The 27,603-nt window shown below is 54.6% G+C and overlaps 1 protein-coding gene across 4 annotated transcripts in view; it reads right to left on the reverse strand.

Moving 5' to 3' along the window:
- The window catches only part of NEK6 (NIMA related kinase 6), a 97,427-nt gene that overhangs the window by 59,329 nt on the left and 10,495 nt on the right, over window positions 1-27,603 (reverse strand). Inside the window, exon 1 of one of the 4 annotated variants that reach the window (XM_065530089.2) lies at window positions 2,572-2,671. The exons of the other annotated variants lie outside the window; for them this stretch is intronic. The gene's annotated coding sequence lies outside the window, so the exon portion shown is untranslated. Of the gene's footprint in view, window positions 1-2,571; window positions 2,672-27,603 lie in introns of those variants that run through there. 4 annotated transcript variants of the gene reach the window in all.

Here is a 27,603-nt window from a genome sequence, read left to right on the forward strand (position 1 = left end):
TATATGCAGCCATATTAAATGACCGGCCCCCCTCCCCAGCGACACAGCACCTGGCGCTTCCACGTCATTCCACGCACCAGCCCTGGACTAAAGACCCACTGGTGCCTCTCAATGGGCAAAGTCCCCCTCATCTGCCAGGACCGGGTCTCTGGGCCCTCCTTCATCTCAGCACTCCTTTTTTCTTTTTTTTTTTGAGATGGAGTCTTGCTCTGTCACCCAGGCTGGAGTGCAATGGTGCGATCTCTGCTCACTGCAACCTCCGCCTCCTGGGTTCAAGCGATTCTCCTGTCATTTGAACCTGCTTCTCAGAGCAGCCAGAGCAAGCAATTGCAGAAAGAAACTCAGCGCAAGCCCAGGGGCTGGAAGGACGACCACACCCAGGCAGACTGGCTGGCAGGGAGGACCTAACACACTAGTCAGGCTCCCGAGTAGCTGAGATTACAAGCGCACACCACCACGCCCAGCTAATTTTTGTATTTTTAGTAGAGACGGGGTTTCACCATGGTGGTCAGGCTGGTCTCGAACTCCTTACCTCAGGTGATCCTCCTACCTTGGCCTCTCAAAGTGCTGGGATTACAGGCATGAGCCACCACGCCCGGCCATAGTCTTGGCACTTCTTATGGGACCTTGGGGAAGTCCCGTCCCCTCCCTGAGCCTTAAACGTCCCCATCCACAAAGAGGAACAGCCCGAACTGGCAGGGAGGCTGCGAGGACTCTGTGAGTACACACTGGGCATCCAGGGGGCACTCAGGCCCCTTCTTCCCTTTCCCATCTGGTGGTATCTACACAGGTTTCTCCCTAAAGGTGGGCTGTTACGGGCACAAACCGCTTCCTTTGTCACCATGTCTGCCTCCTCAGCCAGCCTTTAAGGGCAGGGACTGACCTTTGTGGTCATCTCTAAACCTCCAGTGCCTCACCCAGGGCCTGGTGAAAAGTGGGCACCCAGAGGGGGTCGGCGGAATGAATCTCTGACCAGTAGGTGGAGGGGGCTCTTCCCATCCTCCTGCTCTTCCCACCCTCCTGCAACCCCAAGAAACCTCTGCTGAAGGCTCGGCATCCCTGTGGTCACAGATCAGCCAAAAGTCACCGGCGATTCAAAACCAACTGGGCCACACACTGCAGGGTTCCCAGCGCCTTTTTGAAAATCGAGGAGCATTGCAATCACCTTTCACTTCCTCCTCGGGTAATAAAACCCAATTGTGGAAGAAGAAAATGCAGGAGCTGTAAACATCTTGTCTCTCAGTTAAAAGAGCAACAAGGCATTTTGGCTTCTGCCCAGAAGGTTCTTGACTCTGGGACTTAGTCAAGGCTGGGTTCGCTCCCAGCCTCCCTGAAGACGAAGCTGAGATCTGTTGAGTGCTTTCTCTGTGTCGGGAACTGCAGGCAGCAGCTCAGCATATCCCTGCTGTGAGGTCTGCAAGCCCTCCACTTTCACAGATGAAGAAACTGAGGTGCAGGGAAGTTAAATGGCTTGTCAAGCTCATGCAGCTGAGAAGCAGCATGGCCCGTTTCTGAACTCAGATCCAACCCTCTCCAAAGTCTGCATTTGAATCGTTTGCCTAAGGTGATCCTTTGGAGATCACAATGCAGCTGGGGAAAGCTGCGGTCTCACTCTAGGAGTCCCAGGCCCGCTAGCAGGTCCTTCATCCCAGAGACCCCTGCCTGATTGGGGAAATGATCTTGCTCTCACCTCCAGGCCTTGGCAGGCTCTGCTCCTCCTGCCTGGAATGAGCTGCCTCCCAGCAAACTTCTCTCCTGGGCATCTCCTCCAGGCAGCCTTCCTGGACTCACTCAGTCACTCCCAGCTCCACAGCCTGCTCACCCGTGCTGTCTCTGTCTAATCCTTGTGTCTTCTCTACTTGAACATGGAAATTTCCTTGGGGGTAGAGACTAAACAGCCCCAGCAGGTGGCAGAGGAGAGGCTGGGTAAGGGGCTGCTGACTTAGTACAGAAACACCTGAGGCCAGGAGGGAGAAGCCTGGCCCCCCAGGCCAACTCATGCCAGGGCGGGCCCCTGGGGAGAGCCTAGGGCTCAAGGGAAGGGATGAATTTCAAAGCAGAGACTCCTGTCTCAAACCGCAGCTATACCCTGCTGACCGACAGTGGAAGGAGGACCAAGTGGAAGGAGGACCAAGCGGAACAGCCCCGGGGCTGGAGGGCTTTGGTGTTCCCCATCCAGTGGCCTCCATGCAGGGAAAGCTTTCAAGCCCCTGGTCTCCCCTAATTTTGTCTCCTTCCTACAGGCAGGAAGGGGCAGACAAAACCCACCCTGGAGAAAGAAAACTTGCTTTTTCTGCTTCCCTGGAAACTCAGAAGTTCTGGCCAAGCGCGGGGATTACTGAACGTAAAACCAGCCATCAGCAGCCACCCGGTCCCAGGCTAGTGGCAAAGGTCCTGCCAGGCTGGTGGGACTGGCCAAATGGGCAGTGGTGGGTGGCAGAGGTGCAGCCAGGTCGAGGTACTTGGAGCCCCAGCCCTGGAGGTCCCTAGGGCCTGGTTCCCCATCCATCATTGGACACACCCCTGAGAGCAAGCGGCTCCCATAGCAGGAGGCAGAGAAAGTCTGGGTACCTTTTGAAGTGGCTCCTGAGAAGCTCCAGGGAAGGTCTGCTCAGCTCTGAGTTGAGGACGGACATGAGGTGCCGGTGCCTCCAGGGAGCCGGGTGGCCTCTCTGGGCTGGGCTGGGTGCAGGAAGAAGGGCCTCTGTCTCCGCATGGGACTTCCCCTTCCCAAGACTCCAGTCCCCAGACACCGCCAAAAGGAAACTCCCCCACCACGCGCTGCTCTAAAAATAGCTCCGGCTGCCACCTCCAAGGCGAATGGAACTTGTCACAGCCACCACGGAGCCCCCTGCTCACCAGGGACTGGAATCGGATGGCAGTGCCACCCGATTAGACCAGTGTGGGCTCAGGGAGGGATAAGGGTCCTTTCCTTTGGTCCTTGTGCTCGCTCCCCACCTATCCACACCGGGGCCCAGCAAGATGCTGAATAGCATAACTGTTCTTGCTGTTTGTTTATTTATTTGAGATAGAGTTTTGCTCTTGTTGCCCAGGCTGGCGTGCAGCGGCATGATCTTGGCTAACCGCAATCTCCGCCTCCCAGGTTCAAGTGATTCTCCTGCCTCAGCCTCCTGAGTAGTTGGGATTACAGGCGCCCGCCACCACGTCCGGCTAATTTTCTATTTTTAGTAGAGATGGGGTTTCTCCATGTTGGTCAGGCTGGTCTCGAACTCCTGACCTCAGGTGATCTGCTGGCCTCAGCCTCCCAAAGTGCTGAGATTATAGGCGTGAGCCACCGTGCCCAGGTCTTGCTGTCCCTTTAAAAGCTTAACCCTTTCTATTCTCTCCTTTGTAAACTGGGCCCAAATCCTTGGTTGCCCATGAGATGAGAGCCCTGGCAGGTGGCAGTCCTGGTTCAAGTTCTGGCTTAGCCACATCCCAGCTGTGTACACCTGCGTTCTCAGGGGTAAAACAGCGACAATGGTAGTATCTACCGCCCAGGGTGCTGGCGGGTTACAAGACATCGCACGAGTCGAAAGAGCTTAGAGCCAGGCTGGGCACACAGCAGATACCCCATCAATGGGGTTGTTATTTGATTGTTATTGCATCCTTATTCGAGCCCTGCATTCTCCAAAATGAGGGTGCGGATCCAGGATCAGAGGACGCGGAGTGTTCCTGTCTTCCCTTTGGGACCCCAAAACGACGCAGACACAGCTCCTGCTCTTACAGGTCCCTAGGAGCAGGCCCTGGAACCGCTATCCACAAGCTAGAAAGAGCATGAAGCTGCCCAGGAAAAGGACACACGGCTGCTGCTTCTGGCTGGGCCAGCTTACGGGGAGCTTTGGACAACAGGTAGAAAACCTGAGTGGCCCAGAAAGACCAGTAGGGTTTGGAATAAAGGGGAAGGGGATTCCCAGTAGAAGACGCCGTGGGATCAAGGGCACGGAGGCTAGAAAGACCCCCGCCCCACCACCCAGTCTGTGAGAGGAATCTGGGCTCTGCAGGCCAGCCACAGCCCTTGGTCCCCAAGAGGGGCTCTCCGTGGCCAGCGCCTGCTTCCTTCTTCAGAACGTGCCACTTCTGCCCTGGGCAAACCACCCTCGTGCCCCATCTGCAGCTCCACCACCACCGGGACCGACACAGGCATACAGCAGCTGAGGCCCTGGAGGACGCACGAGTGAGATCCTGGCACCGAGGCTCCGCCACCTGCCACACACCTTCCTGCCAGCCGGCCCCAACTGTCGGGCAGATGCCAGGTACCAGCACCCTTGGGGGGGCTGAGGCTGGGCCCAGGCCAGCCGTCCACAGGCCCTGGGGGCTGGACTCCCAGTCAGGACCTGGTGCATGCGGCACCCCTGGAGGAGGTGGCCACAGATCCATGCCCCTACAACCCTGCTAGTGGGCGTTGCCAGCGTCAATTCACAGAGAAGGCTCCAGATAGGCCAGGCCGGGGCCTCCTGAGAGTCACCGCGAGCCCCCAGCACCATCTCCATGCAGCTGTGCACAGCTGAGCGCGTCCGAGTGGCGGCGTCTTCTTTACCCAGTCCTACCACCCGTACGGTGTGACAGGGCTGGCACAAAATGACAGCATCTGGGGCCACGCCACGGCAACCGCTGCACCTTCCAGTGTCGCTCTCCTGACCAGGATCCTCACTGAACCCTGGAGTTGGGCTTAGGAAGTATGTGGCCATTTTTAGCTCTGCGGGAGCGGCTTGTGCTCTGAGCTGCTCTGTGTGAGCTCTGGTGGCCCCGGAGTCAGAGCTCGGACTCCTGTAGGGCTGCATGGTCTTGGGAAAGTCACAGGCTATCTCTGGGCCTCAGTTTCCCCACCCGCAACATGGGTGGGCTGGACTCCACAGTCTAGAAGGGCTCTTCTTGTTCAGATGTTTCTTGTATGGTTGACAGAGGATCTGTGCCTCACTGGGTTGCTCTGAAATTAAGCTGGGGATCCTACGTCTCATCACGTGCTCATTTCTGGGCACTAGAAAACCAGATCTTTTCGGTCTGGCATTGCTAAGGGAATTTGTTCTTGGACCCTGGATCAGTTCTGAGCCCTCCAGCCCCTGCACACTGCCCTCCTCATGCACAGTAGCCACAGCCACATGGAGCTGTGGCTTGGATGCCTCCTGGGCTCCCCAACACACAGCCATGGAGGTGTGTGAACGGAGGCATGCACCCAGGGCACCCATCAGTGTCAAGTGCTGGGCCGGATCCTTCAGGGATAGTGGCAGCCTGTGTGCTCACAAAACAACCCTGGAAGGCAGACAGTGTATCCATTTGACAGATGAGGAAACTGAGGCTCAGGGAGTCCTAGCTGCAGAGGCAGAGCTTGGATGGGAATGCAGGCCTGAGTCCTGACCTGGACACCCTCAGCAGTGTGTCCAGAGCACCCTCCCCTCAGCGAAGGAGCAGATGGAGTGTGTACATATATGGGTGTGTGTGTGTGTTGGCGGTGGGGGCGGGATCCAATCAAAGTGCTTAACTAGGTCAGGCGTGGTGGCTCACACCTGTAATCCTAGCACTTCGGGAGGCCGAGGTGGAAGGACCACTTAAGCCCAGGAGTTCGAGGCTGTGGAGAGCTAGTATTGTGCCACTGCACTCCACCTGGGTGAAAGAGCAAGACCCTGTTTCTACAAAAACAAAAAAAACAAAACAACACAAAAAACCCCAAAGTGCTTAACTGCATTGCTGAATCACAGAAGCGGCCATTAATTTCAACGTGGGGCACTGAAGGGAGCTCCAGGGAGGCAATGTCCTGGATCTGGGAAGAGCAGGCCAGGCAGTGGGGAGGTGGAGCGGCAGCCGGCACGGGCTCAGGGGTCTGAGAGCCCTGAGTGCAAATCCGGTGCTGCCTCCGTCTGGCCATGTGAGTTTGGGCCGGTCCCAGGGTCATCCCTTTGCAGTTCCCTCTTCTATAAACTGGGAGCCACAGTAGGACCCATCTTGTAGCACTGCTGTGAGGACCGAGTGAGGTATTTTACATGCAGGTAAAATCCCAGCCCAGGACTATCAGGGCCCAGGTATGCAGAAGAGCTTAATAAATGTGAGTACTGGGCTGAGCGGGGTGGCTCACGCCTGCAACCCCAGCACTTCGGGAGGCTGAGGTGAGTGAGTCACTTGAGGTCAGGAGTTCGAGACCAGCCTGGCCAACACGGTGAAATCCCATCTCTACTAAAAATACAAAAAATTAGCTGGGCGTGGTGGTGGGCACCTGTAATCCTAGCTGCTCGGGAGGCTGAGGCAGGAGAAGGGCGTGAACCCGGGAGGCGGAGCTTGCAGTGAATTGAGGTCAAGCCACTGCACTCCAGCCTGGGTGATGGAGTGAGACTCTGTCTCAATCAATCAATTAATCCATCCATCAATCAATGTGGGTACTGCTACCATTATAATTCCTGTAATCATAAACAACCAGCACTCATGCAACAGCAATATCCCTGCAACAAGTATTTCCAGCAACCCACTTTCCCGGGAGCTCCAGCCTTATGGACACCAGGCCTTCGGGCCTGTGGACCTAGAAGGTGGTGTCCAGGGCCTCTGGGGAGCTCGCTTTTGAGAGGGCGAGTGAGGCCGCTGGGCTCCTGCTGCATCCTTCCAGGAGCTGGGAGGTGACGGCAAAGCATTTTACAAAGTTACCAGGACAATGAAACTGAGCTGGCCCCCTCCCCCACTGTCTCTATAAAATAAATCTTGGCGCGCGGCTGGCGAGAGACCCTATATATTTACATGACGATTGTGCCTCATGATCACAGGGCTCACGGTTCCAGTGGCAGCATGTGGCAGAGATGACAGGGGTCCTAGGAGAGTCACTATTTTCCAGTGACTTTTATTGTCCATTATATCCCGGCGTTTACAGGGCTCTGCTCCAGGCCTGGCAGGAATATCGCACGCCGTGGGGTTGGCCGACCTTAATATTCCAGTCTCGGTCCTGCAGATCCATCCTCAGGTCTCATCCATCCAACCAAGTCTTTGTGTGCTTTTGAGACGCCAGGGAGCTCCACGGCCTCTGGTGGACAGGGCTGGGGGTCTACAGGCACAGGTACTCCCACCCAAGCCATTGGCTTAGTTCCGGTCTGCTGTTTCAGCCTCGAGGGACACTCCTAACTCTGCGGCTGTTCTTAGGTGAGCACGGGGCTGTGCAAAGGAGAGGGCTATGGGGGTGCACTAAGCTGGCTTCTGGCTCATGGGGGCAGCTTGTTACATTTTAGGGATTTTGTGAGACAGCTGATACCACACTGGTTGCTTGATATCAGCCATGGTGGGAATCTTTACACCACGGGAACTGGCAAATGCTACAAGTCAGGGGTGTGTACAAATCTCCCTCGTCCCGGAACTGTTTGTTGAACACTCACCAGCGCACCCTAGGGAAGGAATAACTCAGTGGGCACCTGAGCACCCGAAAGGACACGGGCTCAAGAGACAGGTGTGAATCCTGACTTCCTCAGCCACCTGCAGTGTGACCTTCAGTAAGTAATTTCATTTTCTGAGCCTCAGCTTCCTTATCTGTAAAATGGGCCATACCTAAGCTCCTGGGGTTGCTGTGAAGATGAGAACACCTTATGGAAATTTCCCTGGGTGACACTCGGTATGTAATAGGTAACTTTTATCATTCATTCATTCAACACTTACTGAGCACCTACTCCATACCAGACTCTGCCTTGGTGACAGGGATACAGAAATGCCCCAGAGGGTGACATGACACATTTCTTCTGGGCGGTTTTTTTTTTTCTTTTTTGAGACAGTGTCGCTCTGTCACCTAGGCTGGAGTGCAATGGTGTGATCTTGGCTCACCGCAACCTCCACCTCCCAGGTTCAAGTGATTCTCCTGCCTTACCCTCCCAAGTATCTGGGGTTACACCTGCATGCCACTACACGCAGCAAATTTTTGTATTTTTAGTAAAGATGGGGTTTCACCGTGTTGGCCAGGCTGGTCTCAAACTCCTGACCTCAGGTGATTCACCCACCTCGGCCTCCCAAAGTGCTGGGATTACAGGCGTGAGCCACCGCACCCGGCCTAGGCAATTTTTGATGGTCTACAGAGTGACTTTTGTCCACACTATCATAGGAAGCCTCAAAAACCTTGAAAGGTGGGAAGAGTGGGAATGATGTTCATTTTTGAGATGAGGAGATGGGGGCTCAGGAGTGGCCATGACTTGCCCAAGGCCCCTACCAGGGGGTAGGTAGCAAGGTTGGGCTCGGCCCGGCATCTGCCTATGTTGTGCTCCAGGCCCACCTTGACACCCATCTCTGAATTCCCAGGCCCAACCAGGCTGGCCCCTGCTGGTGCCAGGGTAACCTGAAAGTGAGCCTGCACAAAGGACAGGAGGACCTGGGGGCCCCAATCCGGGGTTCGAGTCTTGTCTCCATGACCTCCTGGCCCCTAGGTCTTTCCCCTAGGGATCCCCGTCACTAGGCCAAGAGGGCTGCACCCTGGATGCTCCTGACCCTGATGTCCGAGGGTCTGTCCCCAGGCTTCCTGGCGTGGCCAGCTGTCCCTCTGTCCCCTGTCCCCCGCAGCCAGGGAGGACTTGGACATATCAACACCTGCTGTGCCTCAGCTGGATCCCAGGTGAGCCGGGGCCTCTCGGGCAGGAAGGAAGAGGGGAGTGAAGTAGGGTAGGGCTTGTGTACCTCATCTCACCCCCAGGCACCCATTTCACAGACGAGAAAACTGAAGCTCAGAGAGGGGAAGTCCCTACCCGTGTCAGCAGCTTCGGAGACAGATTCACACACTAGGCTGGCAGCCTCTGAAGCTCATGGCTGGGGCGCCCAGCAGAAATCAGAAGGTGACCAGGCCCCTCAGGTCTGACGCCCTGGAGGCTGCAGATGGGACCCCGAGTGGCTCCGGGGCACCGCAAGGAAACAGCAGAGCGAGAAAAGTGCAGGCCAGTCTGATGACTCAAATCACCTTTGACACGAGGAGGTGGGCGGAAGCACGCAGTATCTCTGGTAGGTTTCACCTTGCTTCTTAGAAGGATGTGTCACCAGATTCTGTTTAATCAGCACTCACCCGACCGTCGTCAGGGGTGGCACCTCTCAGCTGGCTTGTCTCTGTGGCAATCACAAATCACAGACTGGCAGGTGGGGCCACCTCCCTGTCAACAGGGGACACCTTCTCATTTCACAGCCGGGGGACCTGAGGCTGGGGGATTGGTTCAGGGACACACAGCAGGGACTCAAGTCTTCCAACTCCTTTGTCAAGAGGTTAATTTTTCTGTTTGTGGAGACAGGAAAGGAGGATCCTATAGAGCTTTAAAAGAAAGAGAAGGGAAAAAAAGAACTAACAGCTGAATAGAATTGCAACAAGGCCCCCAGCCAGCCCGAAGAGGTTTCAGACATTCTGTGCAGTTGGAATTCTTGTGGGCTGAAGGGTCACGCGATTTCCTTTGCAAAAGGCAGTGTTGAAAAAGTCTGACTGAGGGGGAGGGTGGGGAAGGGGGGGACTGTCCACGAGACTAGGAGTCATGAGTTTCAGCCTTGGCTGCCCCAATGACTTGCTGAGTGACCGCAGCAAAGTCCCTTGCCCTCTCTGGGCCTCAGTTTATCTGTATTTATTTACTGTGTACCCAGCATCGTCCTATGCACGTGAGTCATGATAACTTCCTTTAATCCTCATAACAGCCTTGTGATACAGGTAAATTATTATCTCCGTTTTACAGAAGGGGAAAACTGAGGCCTACAGTATGCTGCCCAATAGAGGTGGGAAAAACTGGGATCTGAACCCAGGTTGTGTGGCTCCAGAACCCACACTCCTAGCTGCTGGTGGCCCGGCCCTCCCGTCTGCGGCCGGCCCTGGCTGCTGTCTCGTGTCCTTCCTGTCCTAACAGGCTTTGCATCTGTGGCTTGGACACCATGGAGCCAGCGGGCCCGTGTTTGGAGATCCTGAACCATCCTCCTCCATCTCAGCTGTTGCTCCGATCTGCTGCCTCTTCCGTGAACTCTGATGTCTTCAGTTCACTCGGTAGCCTTTAGAAAGTATAGCCTGGGAGACTCTCGAGAGGCTCCCTGGGTCACGGCAGCCATCGACCCAGCTCTTTGAGCCTCGCTGAGAGCCTCAAGTCCAAGCAGGAACAGACGACCCCACGCTGATGTCCGTTTGGAGTTTTACATGCAGGTCGGCCTCTGGGACTGCAGGAGGGAGCCTGCCATTCAGGCATCCAAGAAAAGAGTGAGAAAAACATCTATTCATAGCCAAACAGAGCCTGCTCTGTGGAAACGGTGCTACCAACGCGACAAGCAGACCAGCTGTGCGAGGGCTTCCCGAAAAGCCGGACCTCAGAGCATCCGCATGGAGGGCTCAAAGACTTGAGTGGTCACCAAGCCTGTAAAATATGCCACGACATTCAACCGTGCCGTTCCTGAGGGAATACGGTTCTGACCCCAAACCTGGGTTTGCCTTCCAAAACAAAATTCTTTAGACAACAGACATTTTTTGGCTTAAACAATCTGCTGGTCTGTTTTGCTCCACTCTCTAAAGTAAGGAATACTCATGCTAACAAGAGCCACGAAATCACGTGCCACTACTCTGTGGCACCTACTGCACCACATATTTGGGTCCATCAGCTCACCCCATGACGCGGGCATTCCTGCCTTCATTTTGCAGATGACAGTCAGAGTGGCGCAAATGTGAAGACCTGGGAGACAGCAGAGGCAAGGGCTTGAACACTGGTGCCAGCCTGGAGTTGGGGATGAATCTCGGCAGAAGCAGGGTTTAGTAGAAACCCTGCCTCTACGAAAAACACAGAAATTAGCCGGGTGTGGTGGCGCACGTCTGTAATCCCAGCTACTTGGGAGGCTGAGTCACAAGAATCACTTGAACTAGAGAGGCGGAGGTTGCAGTGAGCCGAGATGGCACCACTGCACTCCACACTGGGCGAAGAGTGAGACTCTGTCTCAAAAATAAATAAACAAATAAAATAAAATACTGGATGTGTCATGAAGGGAAGCTCCCACCAGACATACATGCAAGAGCAGAGAAAGTTCCAACAGGCGGTGCACGTGGTCTCGGACCCCAGACACACACATTCTTCCCTCCACAGGCGTTGGGAGAATTCCTGCAGGGGCAGGTGTGGAAGGACAGGGCCCAGCTGCAGTCAGAACGACTCCATAGAGACCATGTCAGTCCTGCCTTTTCAGACACTGGAACCCATTAACCGGGAATTTTGTGCTGAACGCCCAGAAAAATCCCCGGAGCTTTGTTCATAGTTTTGGGTCAACATTGGATAACCATTAAACAAACGTATGTGTGGTTGCTGCCACACTCCCATTCTATTCCCGGGAGCAGGAGAGACCCGAGTCCACTCACTCGAGGACTCACGTTTCACCAAGGACTCCGCCAGTCCACACCCAGTATTTTTTTATTTTATTTTATTTATTTTTGAGACAGACTCTCGCTCTTCTCCCAGTGTGGAGTGTGGTGGTGCCATCTCAGCTCACTGCAACCTCCGCCTCCCTAGTTCAAGCGATTCTCGTGTCTCAGCCTCCCAAATAGCTGGGATTACAGATGTGTGCCACCACACCCGGCTAATTTTTGTATTTTTAGTAGAGACAGGGTTTAAACATGTTGGCCAGGCTGGTGTCAACTCCCAACCTCAGGTGATCCTCCCACCTCAGCCTCCCAAAGTGCTGAGATTACAGGCGGGAGCCACTGCGCCTGGCCCACGTCCAGTATTTTAAAGATGGGGCAACCAAGCCACACAGCAGAGGTGTGACAGGCCTCCAGACATTCCATTATTTGCTCACTCAATGGACACACAAGTGCTGGGCACCGACCGCGTGCCAGGCAAGGGGGACCAATCTCCATCCTCAATGGGGCTCTCAGGCATCGCATAAACTACAACCAGTGTGCCCGCTGCTTTGCAAGGCAGGGTGTGGAAACACAGGGAAACGTGTGTGCAGTCTACCTGGGGCATGGGATTTTTCCTCAGAACGGGAAGCAGTTCTGAGTGGAGGAATAGGGGCAGGGCACTGCAGGCAGAGGGCATGGCATATGCAAAGGCCTGGAGGCGAGGCAAGCCCTGTGCGAGTTGTGGGATAGGGGCCGGAATGACAGCAGTGGCATCAAGGTTGCAGAGGCGAGGCTCAGGAAGTAGGATCCACAGGGCACCGCCACGGCCTGCACATGGCTGGCAAGTGGTGCAGAGCCAGGGCTGGCACCCAGCTCTCCAGGCTCCCTTCCAGGGCTCCCTGCACACTACCCTCCCTCCCGCGATACCAAGTCTAGGTGGGTTTTACTCAATGGGTCATGTGACCAATCAATGCCTGAGATGCAGATTAGCAGCACATCTGTCCTCTGTCCAATGCTACCTGCGCACACTCAACTTCCCCAGCCCTGCCCGGTCGTCTCGGCTAACTGTGTCTTCAGGATGTGGGGAAGGAAACGCCTATAGAATCTCCTTCCCAAGAGGCCCCACTGAGGCTCCATTGCAGCAGTGGCATGAAATTTATGTTCCTGGCCCCAAGATGCTCTCTCTCATTCAGTATTGACTGAGCACCTACCACGTGCCAGGCCCTGGGCTAGGCACGGGAAGGGTTCGCCTTGTCATCCCGAGCCTTCCTGAGAGGCACAGGGCTGGAACTGTGCCTCCCGCTTCACAGGAGAGAAGTGGGGCTCAGGGGAGCTCTGGGACTCCCTTGCTTGAGATCACTTGGCAGGGAGTTGTCAGGGCGGAAACGTCTGATCACAGGGCCTTTGCCAAAATAGATAAAGGCCCTTGGGGGAACAGGAGAGGCTGGATTCCCTCCTTCCTGCCCCACAGGCTGCCCTTTGTCCACAAAGCGGGGGAGGCCATGCTGGTGGGCGCTGCCAGGAATGGCGGGGCCCTGTCATTACTGGGAGGGGCCGCTCTTCCACCCAAAAGAGCAAAGCCAGAGCTGGCGGCCTGTGCTGGGCGCTGAGACGTTCTCAGCCCTCAGTAGTCCTGGCTGGTGCAGCCAAAGGACTAAACGCTGCAAGCCTGCTTTTAAAAAACATCGTGCTGAAGACCAAGATCTATTCAGCACTCATCTTTGGGGCCTGTATGAAAGCGCAGGAACGAATCTGGGATGCAGAGAGTCAGGGGGACCCCGGCCCCCCCCGTGCCCCTGAGTATTCAGTGGGCGTGTCTGACCCACCCGCTGTGGCCTCAGCCTGGCCCTCACTGTGGTGACAGCGTTCCCCCGCCAGACTCTGCGCCTTGGTCTCCTGTCTCCTCCTGGGAATGAGGGCGGGCTCCCTGGATCTGCCCTCCTCATCTCTTATGCCCCCTGAGTAATGTTCCCCCCAAACCCTTGTCTATCTTGAACTGGGGCATAGGCCCTTACCTGGAGATACTAATCAAGTTACACTGGGGTCACATGGGATTAGGGTGGCCCAAATTCAATGATGGATGTCTTTCTATGAGGGATGGACACAGAGACAGACGCACAAGGAAGAAGGCCATGTGGTGACAGAGGCGAGCACTGGAGGGACATGTAGACAAGCCACGGAACACGGAACACGGAACAAGGAGGGTGGCTGGCACCTGCCAGAAGTCAGAAAAAGGCACGGCAGGTGCTGTGTGAGAGCCTCCATGGGAACTGAGCCTGCCGCCAGCCTGATTTCAGGCATCAGGCCCCCAGGATTCTCCACGAGAGAATGAATTTCTATTGTTTTCAAGCACCCAGTTTGCAGTAATTTGTTATAATATCCCTAGCAAACCAACACGACCCACCACACACCAGGGCAGAGCCGGGGGCTCATGTGTGGCCGTGACTCAGAGGTTCTCGAGGCATCAAAGTCTCCCCCGGGCTCCACTTATGTGTCTGGATGCAGAAGCACAACAATGGCTCCCGGGCCTGGGGGTGTCACAGGCCTGGACAGCTTCTCCCACATTTTGAAGACAGACATAGGTTGCCAGATTTTTCCAGCATCTAAAATAAAATGTCCACCGAGTATCACCATCTTTCATAAAAGAAAGGGCAGGCTGGGTGTGGTGGCTCACGCCTGTGATCCCAGCACTCTGGGAGGCAGAGGTAGGCAGATGACCTGAGGACAGGAGTTCAAGATCAGCCTGGCTAGCATGGTAAAAACCTGTCTCTACTAAAATACAAAATTAGCTGGGCGTGGTGGCACGCACCTGGAATCCCAGGTACTCAGGAGGCTGAAGCAGGAGAATTGCTTCAACCCTGGAGGTGGAGGTTGCAGTGAGCTGGGATCGCACCCAGACTGCACTCCAGTCTGGGCGACAGAGTGAGACTCCATCTCCAAAAAAAAAAAAAAAAAAGAAAGAAAAAGAAAAAGAAAGAACAGCTGACATGGAAAGTAGCTATGCCAAGCCAGGCCTTCCTGTTCTTATTTCACCATGGGTCTGCGGAAGACTTCACACGGCCTGGGACTGGGATTTGGGAACCAGTGGACTCAGGCCACTGTGCTAGGTGACTTTTTCAATCCTGGCTGAGGAGAAGCACGGCTGGCCTCCTCCACTCTCCTATGAGTACAAAAAGGGGGTCTCCCTCTCAGAAACGGGACCACTATATTCCAGTGAACATGAGGGTAATTCTAGTGAACTCCCTCTGAGTACTGGGTGATCTCCCAGCCTGAGGGAGGAGACCCCTAGGCCAGTCACGAGGCAGCCCGCTAGTGAGGGAGAAAAGAAAACACAAGTGAAGAGCGGGAGACACAGCAGGGAAGCTCTGATCTTTCTCAAGAAAAACAAAGCAGGCCGGGTGCGGTGGCTCATGCCTGTAATCCCAGCACTTTGTGAGGCTGAGGTGGGTGGATCACCTGAGGTCAGGAGTTCGAGACCAGCCTGGTCAACATGGAGAAACCCCATCTCCACAAAAAATACAAAAATTAGCTGGCTGTGGTGGCATGCACCTGCAGTACCAGCTGCTTGGGAGGCTGAGGTGGGAGGATCCCTTGAGCCCAGGAAGTCAAGGCTGCAGTGAGCCGAGATCATGCCACTGCACTTCAGCCTGGGCAACAGAGCAAGAACCTGTCTCAAGAAAAGAAAAAAAGGAAGAGAAAAAAGCAAAGTAAAGAGCGAAATGATGCACAATGTGCAGACGTCAAGGCTGAGGACCCCAGCTCTCTCTGCAGGGTCCTCTCATAAACCCGTGCCTGGCCACAGAGCGAGGGGCCAGATGCCTGGTGCTCCAGGAATATCGTTCCAAACATGTGGCCCTGGAGGCCTGATGACCCAATGGACTGGTCACCTTGTGCTTGGAAAACGTCACACCCATGTCTGCCCCACGGTACCCAGTGCCGGGACAGCAGCCCGGGGAAACATTCACATGAGCGTGAGGAATGTTTCTTCTCCAGCGACTCCAGGCGCTGCTGCCATCTCAGAGGACGCGCCGATGGTGGGGATGCCCTCTCCCGGAGTGCTCGGCCGGGACAGTCTCGGCGTGAGCGGCAAGCCTCACTTGGATGATAAGGTCTGATGCTGTAGCCTTCCAGGCCCCTATTTCAACTCCCCTCCCTCCTGTTCTGCACGCCCAGACCGGGGGCAGGGTGGGCCCCAGTTCTCAGGAAGCCAGGAAACACACTCTTTCCTGGGCTAAATGCCCAGATTCCTCGAGCAGTCACAGGACACACTTTTTCTGAGCTGATCCAAAGCCACAAGCATGAACTGGAAGTTTCTTTGGGCGGTGTGAACCTGCAGGGACACAGCCAGGCACACCTGGAATTCCAGGCTCAAAACTGGTCCGTGAGAGAGGCCCAAGCTAATCCTGGGCAGGCAGGGGCTCCAATCCTGCCCTGGCACTGTGACCCAGGGACAGGCCTGCCCTCTGTGGGCCTCCATTCCTTTTTTGAGAAAACCAGGGTTAACCCATTCTGCCATCATTTGCCAGCATTTCTTGAGAAGCTCGTGAAGCCAGGCACTGTCCGAGGGGTTGGGGACACAGGAGTGGGCGAGACAGAGAATGCCTTCCCCCCCACAGGTTTTGCGTGGTCGGGAGGTAGACACAGACACGAGAATGAACAGACGTGGTCATTTCAGACAGTGATATGTGCCTTGAGGGAAACGCAGCCAGCGAGTGACTGGGTGGTGCCAATAAAGGGCTGGGCTTCAAAGAGTCGCTGGGGCCATCAGACCAGATCATGCAGCAAATTCCTTGGCACATAATCAGCACTCAACAGATAAAGGGGTTCTCCTGTCCTCCCACTGCACAGGTGGGACAAGTGAAGTCAGAAAGAGAAAAGCTGGGCCAGGCGCGGTGGCTCACGCCTGTAATCCCAGCACTTTGGGAGGCCGAGGCGGGAGAATCACTTGAGGTCAGGAGTTCGAGACCAGTCTGGCCAACATAGTGAAATCCCTGTCTCTACTGAAAATACAAAAATTAGCTGGGCGCGGTGGTGTGTGCCTGCAGTCCCAGCTACTCGGGTGGCGGAGGCAGGAGAATCGCTTGAACCCGGAGGGCAGAGGTTGCAGTGAGCTGAGATCGTGCCACTGCACTCCAGCCTGGGCGACAGAGTGAGACTCCATCTCAAAAAAAAAAAAAAAAAAAAAAAGGGGGGGAGTGGGGGAAGAGAAAGGCTGGAGCAGGCTGCAAAGGGACTAGGCTGGTATCAGGCCCAATCTAGCCCCATGTTTCTCAGGGGTCCAAGGGGGAGCTCCCTGCCCTGTTTGCCCCCATAAAGACCCTCCTGCTCTTTCTTGGTGGGAAAATGATGCCTCCAATATCACAGCCCAGGCTATCCCACCAAGACAGGTTGAAGCCACCCATCCTCCATCTGTTCCAGCAGACAAGTCTCCTCTCCAGGCCAGGCCAGAATTGAAATATGGGACACTCCACCTATTTGCTGGGAAACTCTGCCCAAACCGATCACCTCTCTAAGCCTCATTTTTGTGATGAGAAAACCAGGAAGGAGATCTACTTAATATGAGATTGTGTAGGCAAAGTGCCCTGGTACACAGGAGGTCCGAGATCGTGCTTAGTCCCCCCGCCCTGGTCTCCACTGATCCTTCCCCGCACTGAGGCAGGGGCTGGGGCAGGTGCTGTAGGTGACGGGAGCTCTCAAGGGAGTGGGGAGTCAGATGTGGTATGAAGGCTTCTTTGCTGGGCATCTTAGCCAAGACCCTCAGCCTCTCTGAGTCTCAGTCTCCCCAGCTGTAAAATGCATCAACCAACACACATGAAGTCATCCAGCTGGTATCTGACGCATTTGCCTGCCCACCCTCATGCACCCATTTGACCTAAAAATATTCTGACCGCATCCCAAGTGGGCACTAAGTCCTATGGTGGGCTAGGGGTGGGGATGTGTGGCTGAGCCCCTTGTTGGTGGGCAGAACCCAGTTTCCTCTAGAATCCCCCTGTAGCTACCTGGGTCTGCAAGGGAGTGAGGGCTTGTGGGCTAGCCTGGGCTCACCTTCCTAAGCAACCTCTCCTCCATGGAAAACAACGCCCAGACAGACCCTGGGAACGGCCCCTCCTCACTGCCTGGGACACTTCTGCTCACCTAGGGGAACCTACGAGCCCAGCCCACGCTCCCAACGCATACGAAGTGCCACAGATACAAACAGTCACATATCGCTTAACGACAGGGACACACTCTGAGAAATGCAGCATTAGACGATTTTGTCACTGTGTGAACGTCTCGGAGTTGACTTACACAAACCCAGACGGTCTCGCCTCCCCCACACCTAGGCGATAGGGTGTCGCTTGTCGCTCCTGGGCTACACACCTATACCGCATGGTCCTGTACCGAGTACTGCAGGCGACGGTAATGAAATGGTCAGTATTTGTGGGTCTAAACGTGGAAAAGGTACAGTCAAAAGATGGCATTATAATCTAATGGGACCAATGACACATAGGCAGTCTGCTGTTGACCACAGTGTTCTTATGTGGTGGTACATACTGTATTAAAACTCAAAGACGGCCGGGCGCGGTGGCTCACGCCTGTAATCCCAGCACTTTGGGAGGCCAAGGCAGGTGGATCACGAGGTCAGGAGATCAAGACCATCCTGGCTAACATGGTGAAACCCTGTCTCTACCAAAAATACAAAAAAATTAGCCGGGCGTAGTGGTGGGCACCTGTAATCCCAGCTACTCGGGAGGCTGAGGCAGGAGAACGGCATGAACCCGGGAGGCGGAGTTTGCAGTCAGCAGTGATCGCGCCACTGCACTCCAGCCTGGTGACAGAGTGAGACTCTGTCTCAAAAACAAAACAAAACAAAACAAAAAAACAAAAACTCAAAGACGCCCCTTCTCACAGCTTCACCTCAGACTTCTCCAGACCCAAATAAACAAATAAACGCAGGGAGGATCGAAATTCAGTCACAGGGACAACACAACGCACTCCCCCACAGCACACACGGAGCAGGGCTCTTGCAGACTCACGAGGCAGCCTTGACATCGGGGATACAAATGAATTCCGCGGCTGCCGCCGACCTGCCTGGATGGGGCCTGCGGGTGCGTTCCCGTGAACGCGGGCCTCTCTCGTCCCCAGGAATCAAAACCGTTTCTCTGACAGGGAAGAGAGTAAATGACACGCAGAAATCAGAATTTAGGGACAACAACACTTTCTGTCCTCTCCCCAGGCATTGCTGGGAGCTTCACAGATTTTATCATTTACTCTCGCCAGTCGGCAGGCGTGGGCCTGGTTTTTCACAGGAAAGCTGAGAGAGGCCGAGGGTGCTGAGCTGAGAGCCCCCCACCGCCCCAACAACCAGCAGGAAAGGGTGGGAGCGGGTGGTGGAACAGGAGAAAGAGCTGAGGATTCTTTGTTTTGTTTTTGAGATGGAGTTTCACTGTGTTGCCCAGGGTGGAGTGCAATGGCGCGATCTCGGCTCACTGCAACCTCCGCCTCCCATGTTCAAGAGATTCTCCTGCCTCCGCCTCCCAAGTAGCTGGGATGACAGGCGTGTGCCACCATGCCCGGCTAATTTCTGTGATTTTTAGCAGAGATGGGGTTTCACCATGTTGGCCAGGCTGGTTTCAAACTCCTGGCCTCATGTGATCCACCTGCCTTGGCCTCCCAAAGTGCTGGAATTTCAGGTGTGAGCCACCATGCCCGGCCAAGCCAAGGACTCTTTTTGAGTGGAAGTGCGGCCTCAGGTAGCTGAGAGGCTCGGGAACCTCCACAGTGGCATCAACACCTGGGCCTCCCCACTGGCCTCTAAGTCCTCCCAGCCTTAGCACCATCATTTTCCACATGAGCCACCAGAAACATATTCCTAAGCCTCCATCGCCCCTTCCTTATCCACCTTCAAGGTTTCCGGGTTGCCATCCCTCCTGAGCTTAGCACTTAAGACCCCTTGACCCATCGAGCCCAAGTGACATCTGTCCTCCACCATGTCAGCTCCACAGAGCCACTTACGGGTTCCTGCAACCGCTGTTTCCCACCTCTGCACCCTGCTCACGCAGTGTCCCCATGCTCTAACTGCAGGACCTCGCCACCTGGCCAACTCCTACTGATATGAAGGGCGCTCTGATGAACAAGCCACAATAGCAGGAGGAGGAGCAATTATTGTTTAAAAAGCTAATAGTTAATATGTACATATCAATAATAATATACTGTTAGGATTCGCGTGTGTGGCGGAGGGGCTGTGAAGATTCAGGCTCAAGCACTGGCCGCTCTGCACACACTCCAGCCACACAGAGACAACCACTGCTCCGGCCACCGTCTGCCCTGAGTCCACAGGGATTCACCGGCCCCTTCGATGTGCCACAGGGGCTAATACATTATTGCTTCGTGATTTTTCTTTTTCCACTCTTGCTCTTAGGCTGACCCGATGGCTTCTGTGGGCCTCAGCCTCACCCTGCCCCCAAGACAGATCCAGGTATGGAGGGCCTGGGTCAGAGGAGAGTCAAGGGCAAAAAGCACATTGCCCTCCTTGACTGATGAGAGACTAAGACCAGGGCCCCAGCCCCCCCTTGCCCCAGTCGCCCATCCGGAGATCATTCCTGAGACTCCGGAGCCACGGAAGCTCCTGGGGAGCATGTTTCCTGACTCGCAGCCCTGAATTCTTTGCTCCCTGATCCAGGGGTCTCCAGGCGGGAGCTCAGCCTGTGGACACCAGGCACCTGGCACTGTTCCAGGCTGCTCCCCACTTCTCCCCACTCTCCCCAGGACAGCCCCATTCCCCTCATCTCTCCTGAAGTTCACAGCACCCTCCCAGCACCCCCAGCCTCCATGGGCCACACTCTGCTTCGGGGGGCCACGCCCCTGCTCAAAACCTTTCCAAATGCCTCCCGCAGGATCAAACCCAACTGTCCTTTAAAGGATCGCTGTAGCAGGCACAATGGGTGTGTGAGTCACAGAGCCGGTTCCGTTTGTCCCACTGACCTATCTGTCCCCAAAAAAGGCTTGGGTTTTGGACACAGTGGTCTCAGCAGCTCAGTCGTCCCCATGGCCACAGGCCTGAGGAACAAACGAAGGGTGCATTCTCCCTCCCCTCACTACTGTCACCGAGGCCTTCGCCAGGCCAGGCCCTGGGCTGAGCGCTGAGACCACAGAGGAAAGTGGGTCTGTCCCAGCCCTAGAGGGGATCCTGGGGCAGGGGACTGGCCATCAGTGGGCCTCACAGGGTTGGGGGGGCCATGCCAGGGAAGATGCAGAAAGGGCTATGGAAGCACCAAGCAAGCGTTTCTAAGCAGTGTGCTGAGGTCAGAGGAGACTCCCCAGAGGCAGCGATGTTTGAGAAGAGAGAAGGAAAGCATTATAGACCCAGAGAGCCTGGAGCTCTGCCCGGCAGAGGACAGGGCCCGGCAGGCAGGGGCAGGCAGCCGGAGTTGACATTTCTGAATGCCAACCCCACTACCCATGGGTTCTGGGCTCCCCGACTGTCATAAACAGGGTCACCCCTCCACAGTGCTGGGAGCGAAGATGAGGAAACCAAGATTCAGGCAGGTGAAACCATGACTCAAAGATATCTAGCAAGTTAGTGGCATGGATGAAATGGCCCTGGTTTAAATAAGTGGGCACCTAGATCTCATCCCTAGACATTTAAAAATATGTTTTTAAAAACATCCACTGTAGGATTCCAACTGTTGGCTCTTTGGGGGCCGCAGAGCCTTCATCAATCCTTCCTTCTGTTATGTGTGGAATTCCTTCTGTGTGCTGTGCACAGTCTCACCCTACTGGAGTTTCCTGGGATAGAAGTGTGGTGAGGCACACGATGAACTAATCATGAGAATGAAGCAGGGTTGGTGCCCCTGGGGTCGCTGCTCAGGTTAAGAATTGTACTAAGTTAGGTCTGGTTCTTTTCACACCCTTCTCTTCATTCCTGTGCACACAGCAGACACTACTAATCAATGCCAGTCTCCAAAGCCTTCTCAACACGGCATCTCGGGCAGCCCTTATCAATCTATCGAGCCGGAACTGGAAAGGACAACGATTGCCAGCCCTGCTGCAAATGGACATGCAGGATGACAAGCACAGTGTGTCAGACCAGTCAGCTCCCCACCTCCCTCCCTCATCCTCAGGATCCCAGACCCCTGAAATTCTATCAGATGTCCAGGTGGAATACACGACATTCAGCATTGTCCTCGACCAGCATTCTTATATGAAAGCAAAAAACCCTCCAGATGTCTGCTCACTTTCCCAGGGAATTGGGAGGTGATGCTGGGACAGGCTACTGACAGGTACCTGGACTGTGAGTCCTTGCTCTGCTGCTTCCTGGAGCCTCAAGGAGGGGCGCTGCTTGTCCTCCGCGAAAATGGACAGACTGAGGTTCAAACTTCAGCGCTACTGCTTATGAGCTGTGTGACTCAAAGCTTAAGTGTCTACACTCTCTGGGCCTCTGTTGTTTCATCTAAGAATGAGGACAGAGATACCAGTCCCCAAATTTTGGCCAGCGCAGTGCCAGGCATCTGTGAGCAGCCCGTAAATCCTGGGTCCCCTCCTTCCCTTCTTCTGAAGTCTAAGGGCTATGGTACACAGGTGTCAAGCTCCGTTCACATCTGCCACTGGGGCCAACACACGCCCTGCCACTGCGAGGCTCACATGGGACACGAGCAGGAAGCAGATTGGATGGGCCCTGCGGCCTCTATCCTCCATGGCCAAGGATCTTTACCACCCAAGAAAGCATCCGTGTGTAAGAGTTTTCTCCCTCTCTCTTTTCCCTTCCCCTCTAAGCAAAACCCTCGGCGGCCAATCCTGCCTCTGTCCCCAAGGCAGTTCCAAAGGGCCCATCTCATCCTGCAGAAGTGATGGCAGTAATTCCATTAATGGGAAGCAAGATGAATGGTACCCTGTGCCCAAAGTGTATGAGGCAAGATGGAATGGGGGGGCCCTGGGGGAAAGGAAAGTGTTGCTGGAATTCACCCTCCGCTGGGGCCTTATTAGGTCCTGAAAGAGCTGCCGCACTCGCTAAAACCTGCTTTTGCCAGCAGAAGCCTCATTTTACAAATATACAACAAAAAAACCCGTAAATGGGAAGAAAACCCTGAAGATGACGCTCCCCTGCTGCAGCGAGGCTGCGAGCCGCGGCTCAGAACTGAAGCCTTTAGCCTCCTCAACTCCCGCTTTAAATAAATGGCCTAAAGGCCAGCTCACCATTTCGTGAATACGGAGCACGGCTGCTTCTTTGCCGTTTAAGGACTGCTTGCCAACGGTGGGATGGGATAGCTTTGGAAACATTTTGTTATAAAAGGTTTGCCTGTTCCAGATGCTATAAAACCCCATCACCCTGGCTGTCGGTCCCAGGAAGGGTGGATACGGGCCCCTCTGCTGTCACAGACACACGTGCCCTGACTGCCCGCTGTCATTTCTTAGGTCTTCTCCTGCCCTGAGAATCGGTGGCATTTTGAAGGCAATTTCGCTGTGGAATGAGTGTCCATTTCCACAAGTATGCAAAGGGTTCCGTCCCCGCCCCCGTTCGGGATCAAGCCCTGAATTGTTCTTCAGGCCTCAGTTTATCCAAATGCAGGATGTTGGGGAGGCCCAAGCTAGTCCGAAGACCGCCATGGATGATGCAGACAGAGCAGGTGGATGTGGAATAAGGCTGACCGGGGCTGTGTGACCTCGGCAAACCACACAGCCTCTCTGAGCCTTCACTTCCTCATCTGTCACATGAACCTCACAGCCTTGGAGCAAGGAGTCAACACAATCCTGGCTCATGCAGAAATGGTCATTTTTCAGGCCAATTTAGCACCAACAATCTGTCTCTATTCTTCTCTGCAGTGCCCTCCTGCAGCACCCAGCATGGCCCTGACACATGGTAGGTGTCCGCTGAGAGTCTAGTGCTTTGAGCAGAACCTGTGGTTTTTCTGCTGCCAAGAATTAAAAAAACATCATTCACACCAGGACAGAGTGGTTCCGAGAGTGTGGTCTGGAAGCCACGGGCGTGGGTTCAAATCCTGACTTGGCAGTGGGCACACTGGGCACTCTTGGGCAAATGATGCAGCCTCACTCAGCCTCCCTTTCCTCACCTGTAAAATGAATTAATAGGACCTGCTTCTCAAGGTCACCGAGACAAGTCGATGCGATCACATGTGACCAGGGCCTGGCCCAGGCAGGTCCCCATGACCAGCAGCGTTAGGGGGAGCGGTTCTGAGTCTTAGGAGAGCCTGGGGAAAACTCCCACATTGCAACCAGAAAAACTGATTTCTCAAAGACACCTTGAAGCAAAGCCAAGCCCGATGAGGCCTTCCCAGGACCCTGGGAGTGCTGGAACCTCACACAAAAGGCAGCATGTTAAATCCCCAGGGATTGCCCTTTAATGGAAGGAAGACATTGAAGGAACTCCATTCTTTGTGGCAGCCATGAGCCACCAGGCTGTCCCAGCTACCTCTCCCCAGTGCTGCCTGGCCAGGAACCCTGCACCTGTTTCTTGTTTAGGAACCATAACACCAGCCTTGTGCAGGCAGGGACTTCATGCCTGGGGCTCATTACTGTATCTCAACAGAGCACTTGGCTCTGTGGGATAAAATGAATGAACAAAGAAAACAAGGAAGGGATGAATTTCTTAGAGAGGGCAATTCTGGGCTAAGAGCCCACCAACATGCCCTGACCTGGGGAGGTGCTCCTGAGTGTCACAGGGGCCACCAAGCTCCGATCTCACCCCACACCATGTTGTTTATCATCAACACAGAGGATCAAATGCCACTTCTGGGCCTGGCGTGGAACTGAGGACTACACACCCTTACCACAATGGATCGGGAAAACTGCCCCAGAGACAGGAACTGCTATCACCCCTTGCTCCACAAATGGGAAAACGGAGACCTGAGTGGGTGGCGACAAGCCCAAGAGACACGGTGAGCACAAGGTGGGTGTGACTCACGGCCAGGTGTGCCTAACTCTGCCGCTGCCACCTGTCTCTCTGGGCATAAGTACAGCCACAGAGCTGGCCAGGCCTTGCAGGAGAAAAGCTGGAGCCGTGGCCCTGAGATCTGCTTCCTGCCAAGAACAAGGGTAACTGCTCAGGGTCAGGAGCGGACAGGCAGCAGCACTGAGGCCTGGCCCCTGTCCTGCCCCCACACAGATGCAGCAGACAGTGGGGGCAAGAGGCCCAGCCCGGGAGGGACCTCAGCCAGCCAGTGTGCCTGGGATTCACATGCAAAGAGTACTAACTTTGGGGCCAGGGCCTGGGTTCAAATCTCAGTTTCCAAACTGTGTGGCTTATGGCTTTGTACTGGCAGCTTCATTCTCTGAGCCTTAGTTAACTTCATCTGAAAAATGGGATCAGCTCAGAGCCCACGAGGATTAATGAAGGCAACACGCGGAAAGTACTTGGCCAGGTCTCTGGTGCACAGTGGGGACTAAGTAAGTACCCCGCACCTGAACCTCCTCATCCATGTTTTCAGAGTAATCAGACGTCACTCCCTGTGGCTGCTGAGCCTCCCCATTTCAGGGCTGGGAACAGCATGATGGCTGGTGGAATCTGAGCTCCTTGCCCTCTCTGATCTCTGGGGCACCGTGTGTTTGGCGCTGTTCCCAGAAGGCTGGCAACTGCGTCACTTGATTTCTGACCCTTGTCACTCAAGGAACGGAAGTCAGAGGGGATGGGTTTGTTAGTGCAAAAATCTCTGGTAATGATGTGAGAGATTAAGTCAGGGAGGGCTGACCACGGTGTGTCTTTGGCACCAGAGGCTCAGGAGAGCTCCTGGCTGGCCGACTATCCTGCCGGGGCAGCAGTCTGCAGACAGTGCTTAACACAGAACTTTCCCTTCAAATCAGATCTGGCCCCAGCCCCATGGAGAGAACCAATAAAAGGCCCCTGCTGTGTGTGAAATGTGTGTGTGGGTGCTATGGCCCCTCCCATCAGGCTGGCTTCATGTCCAGGTGACCCAGCCCTGCCCTAAGAAGGGAGCCCCAAGCGTAGGGCTTCATGCTGTGCTTTCACTGTCCTGAAACGCTTCATGTCATCTTCGAGTTTGTGTTAAGTGGAGTCTGGTGGAATAATGCAGCACGTGCTGGCAGCACAGAGTCTCAGCTGCCTCCCCAGGATGGGTCCTCAGCTGCCTGCTCCCCAACCCGCTACCTGCAGCAGGGGCCCAGATGCAGGCAGGAGGGTTGGGGGCAGGTGCGCCCACACCCGTGAGGTCTGCGCTCGCCCTGAAAGTATCTTGTACCCAGGGGGTGAGACATTAAATAGCAAACAAAAAACATCATGACAGATGGAAAGAGAGATTGCAAAGGAAAGGAAAAACCTTTTTTCTTGTTTTTTACTGTTTTTTGAATAAGGGAACTTGCATTTTCATTTTGCACTGGGCCCCACAAATTTTGTAGCTGGCCCTGCGTTCCATTTTCATGGCCTTCTGACTTGTACCCTCCCACTCTGGGGACCTAGGGACACCCCTAGGCCTCTGCAGAATGGGAAGACACCATTAGGTCTAAGACCATCACCTCCCAAGAGGCTTCTCAGACACTCAGCCCCCGCCCTGTGGGTCTTGTCGGGTGAATTTCCATGGCTGGCTGTTTATTGCCGTCTTGTGGGCCAGGCCCCACTCCAGGTGCTGAGGATGTCTGATCAACCTTTCGAGACCTCTGTGCTGGAGGGGATCCAGGTCACAGAGCAGTAACGCAACAGGCAGAACCAACAGCAGCAGATGTGGGGGGATGGAGCACACAGCGGGATGGGGGGCATGGAAGGAACGGCCACTGCAGCTGGCACATTCCAGGTGGCTTCCAAAGGCAGGGATGCTGCGGTTGGCTCTAGGAGACTCCTCTATAAAAGGGGAACACCTTGCCTTAACTGGCTGGATGGTGGGAGACTGAAAGGGCTGTCAGTTGATTCCTCCCAGGGCACTGCAGGGAGAAGGAGAAGCTGAGGCAAAGGCTCAGGGGCCACAGGACACTTGTATGGGGGACAGTCCGCAGTAAACCCCCTTAACGATTCTGCAAAACCAACAACAAAGAGAAGGGCAGAGGCTCAAGAATCACGTTTCCTGAGCACTACACATAGCACTACTATGTGCCAGGCACTGGGATGCAGTGGCCCTTCCACACTACTCCCTGCCCCTCCTGGGCTAGATATTCATTCCTTGTGCCTTCCAACCCCACCTGACATTTTACAGACATCACCTTCCTTTCCTGTGATTTAGAAAGTTCACTGAGACAGGCGGATCACTTGAGGCCAGGAGTTCGAGACGAGCCTGGTCAACATGGCGAAACCCGCCTCTACTAAAAATACAAAAAAAAATTAGCCAGGCGTGGTGGTGGGTGCCTGTAATCCCAGCTACTCGGGAGGCTGAGGCAAGGGAGAATTGCTTGAACCTGGGAGGCAGAGGTTGCAGTGAGCCAAGATCGTGCCACTAAACTCCAGCCTGGGTGACAAGGGTAAAACTCCGTCTCAATAAAAAAAAAAAAAAAGTCCAGTTAGTACCAAGCAAGGGGTCACCCAGGCAGGGGTGGGGGGTTTTCGGATATGACCTGTCACCCGTAGAGCAGCACGGCGCAGTAATTAAGAGCTACAATGCAGAATGGGGTCAGCCTGGATTTGCTCCTGAGCCACTCGCTGGCTGTGGGGTCTGGGGTGGACCACTGCCTTGACTGGGCCTCAGTGTCCCCTCTGTAACTTGGGGTTAATAAGAACCCCATCCTCTGGGGATGCTGTGATGATTAAATGACATAGTATCAGTGAAGGGTATGGCACTCAGCAAGTGCTCAATAAATGTCAGCCACTGTTTTTGTCATAAAACTCCAAACATCACATCAGAAACCCAGGTGTCCTGTGACGCTTCTCAGGATCACAGGAATCTGCTCCCTCCTTTCCGCATCTGCCGAGACTCTGCTCTGAGCCTCCTCTCTCCCCCATTGTCATGTCGCATCAGTCCATAAATATTTAAACAACATGTCATCAGATTATTATAACATATGATCTATAGCACTGATGTGCTGCAGTTCTGTGCATTTGGGCTTCATTTTCAGAATATCAAGACATAAAATATTTATATATTTAGCCAACTACGCGATCTCACATTCTGTCTCAAAATGCTGGGTGGTGGCAAGACGCTGAACTGAGACACAACGTGTGAAGCGGATGCCTTGCTCTCACGTCGGTTCCTGGGGCATCTGGATTGTTTCTGGTTCATTCTGGGGATGTCACCACATGGCCTGTGAACAGTGGCTGACTGGGTATATCACACCAAGCAGAGAGAGGGCTAGGACCAAAGACCCCATCAAAACACCACAAGTGTCCAAACAACTACGGACGGTGCCATTTGCATTTCTGTGCCTCCACGAGTCTGCACACAGTA

This window comes from Macaca fascicularis, chromosome 15 (genome assembly GCF_037993035.2).
Source record: "Macaca fascicularis isolate 582-1 chromosome 15, T2T-MFA8v1.1".
Lineage (NCBI taxonomy): Eukaryota > Metazoa > Chordata > Mammalia > Primates > Cercopithecidae > Macaca > Macaca fascicularis.